The 12574-nt window shown below is 38.8% G+C and overlaps 1 pseudogene; it reads left to right on the top strand.

The window, feature by feature from the left end:
• The first annotated feature begins 416 nt into the window (after positions 1-416).
• LOC118907888 (tubulin polyglutamylase complex subunit 2-like) lies at positions 417-913 on the top strand (annotated as a pseudogene).
• The last annotated feature ends 11661 nt before the right edge of the window (positions 914-12574 follow it).

Raw genomic sequence — 12574 nt, 5'->3', positions numbered from 1 at the left:
AGAAAATAAACAAAATAAATAAACTCCAAGCCAGACTTATCAAGAAAAAAAGAGAGTCTACACACATAAACAGAATCAGAAATGAGAAAGGAAAAATCACTATGGACACCACAGAAATACAAAGAATTATTAGAGAATACTATGAAAAATTGTATGCAAACAAACTGGATAACCTAGAAGAAATGCACAACTTTCTAGAAAACACAATCTTCCAAGACTGACCCAGGAAGAAACAGAAAATCTGAACAGACCAATTACAGGCAGTGAAATTGAATTGGTAATCAAAAAACTACCTAAGAACAAAACTCCTGGACCAGATAGTTTCACTGCTGAATTTTATCAAACATTTAGTGAAGACCTAATACCCATCCTCTTAAAGTTTTCCAAAAAGTAGAAGAAGAGTAAGGATGCAAGCCATGGAGGAGATGCTGCCCCTGCCATTGGGCAGCAGCAAGCCACACCTGGAGAAGCTGACCCTGGGGATCACCCACATCCTCGAATCTTCTACAGGTCTGACAGAGGTAACCATCATTGAGAAGCCACCTGCTGAACATCATATGATTTCTTCATGGGAACAAAAAAATAACTGCATGCTACCTGAGGATGTGAAAAACTTTTACCTGACGACCAATGGCTTCCACATGACATGGAGTGTGAAGCTGGACAAAAACACAATTACATTGGGAAGTATGGCAATTAACAGCATTGCAAAACTGACTCAACTCAGCCAGTCTTCCGTGTATTCACTTCCTAATGAACCAACTCTGGCAGACCTGGAGATGATGAGCATGAAGCCAATGAAAACCAACCAGAGTAGCCTCACTTTGATTCTCACAGTGTGATACTTGAGCTGAATCCTTGCAATGGGAGTGGGAAGGTTTGCCTTGTTTACAAAACAGGGACACCACAATAAAAACTGGCAGAGTGCCTTGGAAACCAACCAGGGCAGGGACATATAAAACCCTCAGATTAGTTCAAGTACAACTAAGGGAAAGACCTCATCCCTCAAGCAAAAACTGTAAGTGTGGGAAAAACTATTAAGGACAAGATTAAACCTGGAAAAACAGTTTACCAAGTCTCCAGTTCCCAATTTTAGACTTCCGAACTTTGTAAACAAAGTCATCCCTTAGGATAGAGGGGGATGTGTAGATTGTTCTTGAGGCTCTGCAATTAAATGCCTGTTGCTTCCTGAGACACATCTCCAATGGGTGGCTCTAGACCAGGTCCACACCCAGATTCTGGACAAGTGCTGGGATTCAAGGACTTAGGCTTAATGGAGCAACTTAATAAATAATGTTTTCCTTTAAAAAAAGAAAAATAAGAGGAAGTAACACTTCCAAACTCATTCTATGAGGCCAGCATCACTCTAATACCAAAACCAGGAAAAGACACCACAAAAAAGAAAATTACAGACCAATATCCCTGATGAACATAGACGTAAAAATACTCAACAAAATATTAGCAAACCGAATTCAAAAATACATCAAGAGGATATCCATCATGAAAGTGGGATTTATTCCAGGGTTGCGAGGATGGTACAATATTAGAAAATCCAACAAAATCATCCACCACATCAACAAAAGGAGGACAAAAACCACATGATCATCTCCGTAGATGCTGAAGAAGCATTTAACAAAATTCAACACCCATTCATGATAAAAATTCTCAACAAAATGGGTATAGAGGGCAAGTGCCTCAACATAATAAAAGCCATATATGACAAACCTACAGCCAGCATCATACTTAACAACAAGAAGCTGAGAGCTTTTCCTTTAAGATCGGGAACAAGACAAGAATGCCCACACTCCCCACTTTTATTCAACATAGTTCCGGAGGTCCTACCACAGGAATCAGACAACACAAAAAAATAAAAGGCATCCAGATTGGTAAGGAAGAAGTTAAACTGTCACTGTTTGCAGATAACAAGATATTGTACATTAAAAAACCCCTAAAGAATCCACTCTAAAACTACTAGAACTAATATCTGAATTTAGCAAAGTGGCAGGATACAAAATTAATACACAGAAATCTGTTGTATTCCTATACACTAATGATGAACTAACAGAAAGAGAAATCAGGAAAATAATTCCATTCACAATTGCATGAAAAAGAATAAAATACCTAGGAATAAACCTAACCAAGGAAGTGAAAGACCTATACCCTGAAAACTACAAGACACTCATAAGAGAAATTAAAGAAGACACCAATAAATGCAAATACATCCTGAGCTCATGGATAGGAAGAATTAATATTGTCAAAATGGCCATCCTGCCTAAAGCAATCTATAGATTCAATGCAATCCCTTATGAAAATACCAACAGCATTCTTCAATGAACTGGAATTGTTCTAAAATTCATATGGAACCACAAAAGACCCCAAATAGCCAAAGCAATCCTGAGAAGGAATAAAGCTGGGGGTATTACACTCCCTAACTTCAAGCTCTACTACAAAGCCACAGTAATAAAGACAATTTGGTACTGGCACAAGAACACACCCATAGATCAATGGAATAGTCTGGAGAGCCCAGATATAAACCCACACATATATGGCCAATTAATATACAATGCTAATGGCCACGGATATACAGTGGCTAATGACAGCCTCCTCAACAACTTGTGTTGGCAAAACTGAACAGCTACATGTAAGAGAATGAAACTGGATCATTGTCTAACCCCATACACAAAAGTAAATTTGAAATGGATCAAAGACCTGAATGTAAGTCATGAAACCATAAAACTCTTAGAAGAAAACATAGTCAAAAATCTCTTGAATATAAACTATAAACATGAGCAACGTCTTCCTGAACGCATCTCCTTGGGCAAGGGAAACAAAGGCAAAAATGAACAAATAGGGCTACATCAAGCTTAAAAGCTTCTGTACAGCAAAGGACAGCAGGACAAAAAGGCATCCTACAGTATGGGAGAATATTCATAAATGCATATCTGATAAGGGGTTAACGTCTAAAATATATAAGGAACTCACATGCCTCAACACCCAGAAAACAAATAATCCAATTAAAAAATGGGCAGAGGACCTGCACAGACACTTTTCCAAAGAAGAAATTCTGATGGCCAGAGGCACATGAAAAGATGCTCCACATCATTAACTATAGGGGAAATGCAAATTAAAACACAATGAGATATCACTTCACACCAGTTAGGATGGACAACATCCAAAAGAGAAGAAAAACAAATGCTGGCGAGGATGTGGAACAAGGGGCACCCTCCTACACTGCTGGTGGGACTGTAAATTAGTTCAACCATTATGGAAAGCAATATGGAGGTTCCTCAAAAAATAGAAATGAAAATAACATTTGACCCAGGAATTCTACTCCTAGAAATTTACCCAAAGAAAACAAGGTCCCAGATTCAAAAACACGTATGCACCCCTATGTTTATTTTATTTACAATAGCTAAGATATGGAAGCAACCTAAGTGTCCATCAGTAGATAAATGGATAAAGAAAAAGTGAAATGTAAAAAAGAAAAAAAGAAAAGGTGGTATACACACACACACACACACACACACACACACACACAGTGGAACATTATTCAGCCATAAGAAGAAAACAAATCCTAGCATTTGCAACAACATGAATGGAGTTTGTGGGTATTATGCTCAGTGAAATATGCCAGGCGGAGAAAGACAAGTACCCAATTAGTTCACTCATTTGTGGAGTATAACAACGAAGCAAAACTAAAGGAACAAAACAGCAGCAGACTCACAGACTCCAAGAGGGACTAGCGGTTACCAAATGGGAGGGGTGGGGGAGGCAGGTGGGGAGGGAGGAAGATGGGAATTGAGGGGTATTATGATTAGCACACATAATATAGGGGGGTCACGGGGAAGGCAGTATAGCACAGAGAAGACAGGTAGTGACTCTAACATCTTACTACACTGATGGACAGTGACTGCAATTGGGGAGGAGACTTGATAATATGGGTGAATGTAGTAACCACAATATTGCTCATGTGAAATCTTCATAAGATGATATATAAATGATATCTTAATAAGAAAAAAAATATTTTGGAACATATACTCTGTGGAGAACAACTCTTTAAAACTTGCTATCATATTAATTTAAGAGCAATACTTTTTGTTACAGTAAAAAGTTTAAGAGTGCTCTCTTCCCTGGCTTTTTTAACAGCTTACCAAATGACAAAAATGCTTGTTTAACAAGGGAAAAAAGTGAGCACCAATCCAAAGGAAAGCATTGCTCCCAACAGATGTCTCAGTACCAAGTTGAAATTTAGAACTAGAATTAAGAGTGTTGTTTTTAATTTTACTCTGGATAAGAATATGCCTTTTCAAGTGGAGTAAAAGATCTCCAAAGAGGGGGATGAAACTTGTAGCTTTTCTTGAGTGACCATGGAAAATTATTTAGGAATCTTCTAGAAACCACCCTCAAGATATCCTGTCAGAGAGCTGATAGGAGAACCCTTGATTAGGAGAGCCACTTTTTTATATTACCTCTATGCCTTATGCAAATTAACAGGAATAAAAAGACTGCTAACACTTTGGTTTCCTGGTCAACTGAAGCAATACGTAACAGCTCAGTTTGTTGCTCCTTCGAAGGAGAGCCAAATGACACAAAATGATCTAAGAATCAAGGGTGGAAGTAGGACTGTACTCACTATCATCTTCTAGATCAACTGACTGTCTACTGATTCTGCTTGTCTTGAGAGTTTTTTTTTGGTTGAGAGAATGAAAATGGTGATTAAACCTCTATTGTGTGCCATATACTGTGCTAGCCACTGTACATTTGGGGCTAATTTATTAACTCTATAAGTATGTATTATTACACTCCCTTTACAGTTAAGGAAATCAAGTCCATAAAAGGTTTAGGAAGTTTGATTACAGTCTCATTGTTGGTAACTATTAAGTTATATAAAACCAATTCCATCCTACTCTTGAACTGAGTTCTTGTACTTTCAGTTTAAACATGCTTGTCCCACAACAGCCATATAATGTTTTAAACATTATCAATGATTCAGTCTGTCTAACAGTATACATAAGGAAGAAAGGTGTGTTTGTGTGTGTTCTTTTTACTGGAACAAAAAATTAGCTGGGATATTTCATGTAAAAAAATTGACCTCAAAGGGAGCTTCTGCCTAGGATTTCCTTTTTTAATCATGAATGTTTCATTTCTGTAAATATGACTTTTAATGACATTGGATGATGTATTGATACATCAGCAGGCTTTGGTATTAAAGGACAAACAAGAGCCTGGAGATATAAAGGCTTCAGTATTCATGACATGACCAGGATTATCTAAATTGAGGCAATGATTAAGAAGTTTTGTCAGGGAACAGCTTATTTGGGGAATCCTGGACGAATTGCTGTGAAATCTATGGTGAACGATTAAATAATGCATATAAGTTGGAAGATAAGGTCCCAGAACTGTATTTCTTCCCATTTCTTCTTTTAACTTAAATTCTTGTTACAGCTTGAAGAAGAGTATTTTGTAAAGATGCTTAAGAAATAAACAAAGAACTTTGCCTGACAAAGTACCAAGAGGACTGTTGTAAAACAAGTAAACTTAACCATATATCAAGTTGGTGATATAATCACACAAAGAAAAGAACGATTTTAAAGTTTTTTAAGCAGAAGACTTTGACTGTATTTATTCCCAAAAATATGTATTCTAAGGACAAAAAGAAAGGCAAAATTTAAATTTCATTTAATACTGTAATGATTAGTAAAAACCTTGGTTTCATTTTGAAGCTATTCTATGGATATTATAGAGCAAATGACTATGTTAATGTGTTAAGACCCAAAACTTTCCATGTAAGAGATGAACCATACAAATAGAAAAAAAAAGTAAAAACCCTGTAATTGTTTATTTCCTGAAAATGCTTAAAAGCAATGACAACCCAGCAGCAATGAGCAGTCCCAACACTCAGATAATACCATTTTAGGGTGATTATTGATAGCTATGTACTTATTGCCATTGCAAGTTTTAGATTTGTGGTTACCAAAGGTTCAAGGTTAGCTTCTTTACTATCTAACTGTCTATCTTAACTCGCTTATTGAGATATTATAAACACAGTCTGATGATTCTTTATTTCTCTCCCTTCTTATTCCTCCCCCATTCTTTATACGTTAGGTGTTTTATTCTGTGCTCTTTTGTGTTTCCTTTGACTGCTTTTGTGAGTAGTTCATTTTATTTTTTGCCTTTAGTTAGTATTTCATTGGTCTGCTTTCTTTGCTGTGATTTTATTTTCTCTGGTGACATCTATTTAGCCTTAGGAATGCTTCCATCTAGAGCAGTTCCTCTAAAATACCCTGTAGAGGTGGTTTGTGGGATGCAAATTCCCTCAACTTTTGCTTGTCTGGGAATTGTTTAATCCTCCTTCATATTTGAATGATAATCGTGCTGTATACAGTATTCTTTGTTCAAGGCCCTTCTGTTTCATTGCATTAAACATATCATGCCTTTCTCTTCTGGCCTGTAAGGTTTCTGTTGAGAAGTCTGATGATAGCCTGATGGGTTTTCCTTTGTAGGTGACCTTTTTTCTCTCTCTGGCTGCCTTTAATACTCTGTCCTTGTCCTTGATGCTTGCCATTTTAATTATTATGTGTCTTGGTGTTGTCCTCCTTGGGTCCCTTCTGTTGGGAGTTCTGTGGGCTTCTGTGGGCTGAGAGACTAATTCCTCCCCCAGTTTGGGGATATTTTCAGCAATTATTTCTTCAAATACACTTTCTATCCCTTTTTCTCTCTCTTCTTCTTCTGGTACCCCTATAATGCAGATATTGTTCCATTTGGATTGGTCACACAGTTCTCTTAATATTCTTTCATTCCTGGAGATCCTTTTATCTCTCTCTGCATCAGCTTCTCTGTGTTCCTGTTCTCTGGTTTCTATTCCATTAACGGCCTCTTGCATCTCATCCATTCTGCTTTTAAGTCCTTCCAGAGATTGTTTTATTTCTGTATTATCCCTCCCAACTTTATCCATTAGCTCTTGCATATTTCTCTGCAGGTCCATCAGCATGGTTATTACCTTTATTTTGAATTCTTTTTCAGGAAGATTGGCTAAGTCTATCTCCCCAGGCTCCTTCTCATGGGTTGTCTGTGTGATTCTTTTCTGGATCAAATTCTTCTGCCTTTTCATGGTGATAGAGTTAGTCATGGGCAGTTGGCCTGTGTGTCCACTGGGAGAACAAAGTCTCTTTTTGCTTGCCCATCGCCTTCCTTTCCTGTGAGAACGGTGACCCCTCGCAGCTTGTGCTGGGCAACTATGTGCCGATGGGGCCTCTGAGTCTGGCCCAGGTGGTTGCGGAGGAGGCTCTAGGCAGTTGCTATGGGCACTGCTGCTCTCAGGCTGCTCCCCTGCTATGGAAGGGCCACGCCGGAGGGGGAATGGGCAGAAGGGTGTTTATTGCCATGAGGGACCTCAGAACTGTGCTGCCTCCCAGAGGGTTAGGGCGTCCAGAGTTCCCTGGGATTTCCAGCTGCTAAGCTGCATGTGCTGGGACGCTTCTGTCCAGCTGTGAGGCCCCTGTCCCTTTAAGACTTTGAAAAAGCACTTGCTTTTCTTTTGTCCTAGGGGCTCCAGCTGTGGGGACCCGCTCGCTGGTTTTACTGTTCCATTTCCCTAATATCCAGCACACCACACACTGTGTGTCTGCGCTCCTGGTGTGGATGACTAGGGCTGGGTATTTAGCAGTCCTGGGATCCCACTCCCTCCCCACTCTGACTCCTCTCCTCCAGCTGGGGAGCTGGGGTTGAGGGGTGTGCTCGTGTCCCACCGGGCTGCGGCTTTGTATCTTACACCCTTCATGAGGTGTTGAGTTCTCGTAGATGTAGATGTAGCCTGGCTGTTGTACTGTATCCTCTGGTTTCTCTTTTAGGATTAGTTGTATTTGTCGTATTTTCAAAAATATATATGGTTTTGGGAGGGATTTCCACTGCCCTAATCACACCTCCATCTTGACTCCTCCCTCCAACATATGATTTTTTAAGGGGAACATAATTTCATAGCAATAGGCAACAAGTCCTTACTTTGAAAATTAGAAGTTAAACGAAAAGAAAAAATAATGTATCTTGCCTGACCTATACAAACTATTGTAGAATAACTAAGTAGCTCTAATTGAGGAGAGAAAGCAAGTTAATAAAAGGAATGATAGAATTTAAAAAACCAATGTTTTGTGGTTTGGGCAGTGTCATGGATGATAAAACTATTGGTAGAAAGGTTGAGAGTTCACTTTACAGTGTAAATATTAAGCTGCTACTTGCACCCACTAATTAATTTAGCATCACTAAAAGTAGGACAGGGAGATATTACATACTTCCTGATGTGATACAATGTAACTTACATTGTATTCCTATGAGATGTTCTTGCTAAAGAATTGAAAACTGAAATCTAATTGGACCTTCAGTTTTAACTTCTGATTTACAGGAAATACAATGGATAGGAGGACAGGTTGAATTACACTACAGGGAAGCAATTATTCAAATCCAGAATGTAAGACACTACAGGTTAACTGACCCGATTTTGTCAACAAGTCAATGGAATGAGAAAGTAAAGAAAGGAGAAAACACTGTTCTTAGATTAAAAGACTTAAGAGTCACAACAACAAAATGAAATGTGTTACCATCTTTGAGTCCTGATTTGAACAAACCAGCCATAAAAAATGTTTTTGAAATAATCAGGAAAGTTTGATGATTATCAATCAGATTACATTAAGGAGGTATTGTTAACTTAGGTGTGATAATATTATAATATGTAAAAAAAAAGTCCTTACTTTTTAGATACATACAGAAGTATTTAGGGGTGAAATGAGAGAAATGTCAGAAATTTGCATTTAGAAAACAGAAGAGAAGGGAGGGGAGAATTAATGGTAGATATGGCAAATGTTGATAATTGTTGAAACTGCTAGGCTGGTCGTTCTCAAAGTGGTCCCCCAGGCTGCAGCAGCATTTGGGAACTGGTTGGAAATGCTAATTCTTGGACCCACCACAGACTCCCTGGATCAGAGACTCTGCATGGGGCCCTGCAATCTGTGGTTTAACAAATTCTGCAGCTAATTCTGTTGCAGCTGAAGTTTGAGAACCACTATGCTAGACAAAAGGACTTCTGAGAATTTTATGGGTGTTGAATTTCTTTTAGTATACCTGAAAACTGTCATTATAAAAAAAGATTTAAAAACTATTTGTAGTATATGTGATAGTCTGAAGGAGTATAAATTTTAAGTACCTCTAGTAGTTCATCATAGCATAAATAACCCTAAGAAGTGAATTACAAGGCATGTGAGTTATCTCTCAAACAAGCTGTTTAAAAGAGAAAGTAAGACTTTTTCTGTGGTTCTCCTTGATGCTGCTTATAAGGCATGATTTTCTCTCTGTCTGTCTCTCTCTGAGACAGAAAGACTTCCCTTTCATTCTCTTCTTCAAGCATTTACTGAACCTAATGCTGTGCCTGGTACTCTGCTGAAGAATAGGGGGTTTAAGAAGAATAAACTGCAATTACTTCCCTCAATTATTTCATGGCATAATGGGGAAAAGAGACAAAGGAATCACAATGTAGTAAGTGAGCACATAGTATGGCAGCAAGACTGAAAGGGAGCAGCAAGCGAGGGTCTCCCGGAGTGGGGGCACTTGGGCTGAATTGTAAGACTGAGTAGAGGTTAAATTAGATGGGGAGAAAATCTCAGAGAAATACAAGAACACAGTTCATTCGGAGTCACCAGTAAATGGCTGCAAGTGGTTAGGGCAGAGCACGGGGCTCACAGAGGCAGTGGACAAAGACAAGATCCTATGAGGACCTACCTGCTAGACTTCTCACCACTGCTGTCTCCATCAATATTTCTTTTAATGTACACAAAGTGTAGTCAAGTCCCCACCAACTGGAAAAATAAACCTAAGAAAAGCAAGATTATAAAATTGTGAAAGTCTAGCATAAGCATATAAAAGGAACAATTTGGCCTAAAGCCATTGTTCACATTTGTATAAAACTATACTGCCAAGGAGAAAGCTAAGCGACTCCTTTGTATAGAATTGTTAGCTAAATATAACTACCCAATCATTTGTGAATAAAATGAAATGAGTTATCTTCAGAAAGTATAGAAATGTTACTATTCTTTAACTGCAGATTCCATCATAGATACGGGGCTTTGAAGCAGATATTTCATGCTGTTTGAAGATTTTTGTAATGTTAGTGTTCTAATTCCACATCATTTTTTGAAAGTCAAAATCTCAGGAATGCTGTGCCTATCAAATATATTTCTTCTGTTGCACTTTATAGTTCCATTTCCCATTGCACTTTATATTTACACCACACATATTCATTTAAAGTAATGAATAGATTTTTGTCAGATTGACAGCATTAAGCTAACCAAAGAATTCCATAAATAACAAGAACAAAAGATTTTTCCATAGAAATATGATAGAAACTTATTGTCAAAATAAGCAGTGAACATATCTTCCTGTTATGTGAATAGTGCATACTAAGAGAAGAAATTAAGTTCAATAAATATAAATCGAGACTATGCTAAAGAGAGGATTTGGCTATTTATATATTAGTATTGTACATAGAATAAGAATTTGCTGGTACTGAATAATATAAACAAGATCTCTAGAGTAATACTCTTCAAAAATCGCACATCGTGTTTTTCTCTATGTTAAACTTGAAGTTTCCCTATTACAAAAGAATGTTGAGTGTCACGGTATTCTAAGAAGAATGCAGACAATGGTGGAAAATAATCTAGATACGAATTCTGGTACTACTGCTTACTAGCTATGTCATTTTCATCAATTTATTTGTCTCTGCCTGTCCCTTTGGTGAGAGCTAAGAAAACTGGTGTATATAACAGCAAGCAGCCTGGCACAAGATGAGGACATTCTACAGATATTATTGGTTCCTGTCCCTTATAGTCTTCTCTACAACCAAAACTTAGTGGCTTAACAAAATAATTTAGTATTTCTCACACTTCTGTGGGCTATTTGGGTTTTTATTCTGCTTCAGGTGGCATCAGCTAGGCACTGGGATTGCTTGAATATCCCAAATGGCCTCACTCGTTTGGCTGGTATGTGGTGCTATTGAGCTGGCACTGTCTGTTGGGGAGCCTCAGTCCTTCCCTAGATGGCCTTGCCCCGTGTAGCATGGGAATCTCCCAGCATGGCAGCTGCGTTCTTAGAGGAAGCACTTCAAGAGCAATGGGAAGTGGAGCTGCCGATTCTTTTAGGGAGTCTAGGTCCAGAAGACTTTGTCCACATTCTGTTGGACAAAGCCAGTCCAGATTCAAGGAATGGAAAATAAGATAATCTCCTGATGTAAGGGTGGCAAGCATGTACCAGTGGAAGTATTTGGCAGGGACAATCTTTGGAGGCCAGCTACTACAGCCCATTCTCCAGTCAACAGTTCACATCCCTCACATCCAAAATATATTCATCCCTTCACAAAACCCCTAAAAGTTTCATATTATGGCATCAAATCAAAATCCAGGATCATGTCAGGTAATAAGATGCAGGCACAGCTGAAGCTCTTCAGGTGTGGTCTCTCAGGGGCAGTGCATTGGTTGCAAAGACCTGTGAGGTAAAAAGACAAATTATCTGTCCACATGCATCCTACAATATGAAAAAACCAACAGTGATGAGAAAGGGACAGGACAGTTACAACAGACACCTTCTCTGGGACGGGGTGGCAGAGGGGAGGAGGCACATGGTATAGTCAACAGACCTTAGCATTTCTGAAATTCAGCCAAGCACAATGTTCTCATTTCCTCCAACTTTGAGATCAGAAACATTCCTTGATTAAGGCCCAGTTTTGCTTGCAGAGAGTAGTTCTCTCACAGTCTCTAGGCCCTTGGCTCTGCCCTATGAGTCATTCTTTCTTTTCCACAAGAGATGGCCCATGTTTGCTGCTGAGTAGCTTTCTCTGCTTGCTTCTTGCACAGAGGACATCGGGGACTCTGAGGCCTTTCATTTTTAACCTCTCTCCATGCTTTATATAATTTATTTTTATTTTTATGTGTTTATTTTATTTTGGTATCATTAATATACAATGACACAAGCAATATTGTGGTTACTAGATCCCCCCCCATTATCAAGTCCCTACCACATACCCCATTACAGTCACTGTCCATCAGCGTAGTAAGATGCTATAGAGTCACTACTTGTCTTCTCTGTGCTATACTGCCTTCCCCTGACCCCCCCTACATTATGTGTGCTAATTGTAATGCCCCTTATTCTCCTTCGCCCTCCCTTCCCATGCACCCCCACCCCCGTCCCTTTCCCTTCGGCAACTAGTCCATTCTTGGATTCTGTGAGTTGGCTGCTGTTTCATTCCTTAAGTTGTTGCTTTGTTCTTATGCTCCACAGATGAGGGAAATCATTTGGTACTTGTCTTTCTCCACCTGGCTTATTTCACTGAGCATAATACCCTCTCCATCCATGTTGTTGTAAATGGTAGCATTTGTTTTCTTCTTACGGCTGAATAATACTCCATTGTGTGTATGTACCACCTCTTCTTTATCCATTCATCTACTGATGGACACTTAGGTTGCTTCCATTTCTTGGTTATTGTAAATAGTGCTGCGATAAACATAGGGGTGCATATGTCTTTTTCAAACTGGGC

The sequence above is a fragment of the Manis pentadactyla genome, chromosome 6, assembly GCF_030020395.1.
Source record: "Manis pentadactyla isolate mManPen7 chromosome 6, mManPen7.hap1, whole genome shotgun sequence".
NCBI lineage: Eukaryota > Metazoa > Chordata > Mammalia > Pholidota > Manidae > Manis > Manis pentadactyla.
The sequence above is the reverse complement of the archived record's forward strand: the minus strand, read 5'-3'. Positions and strand labels throughout refer to the sequence as shown.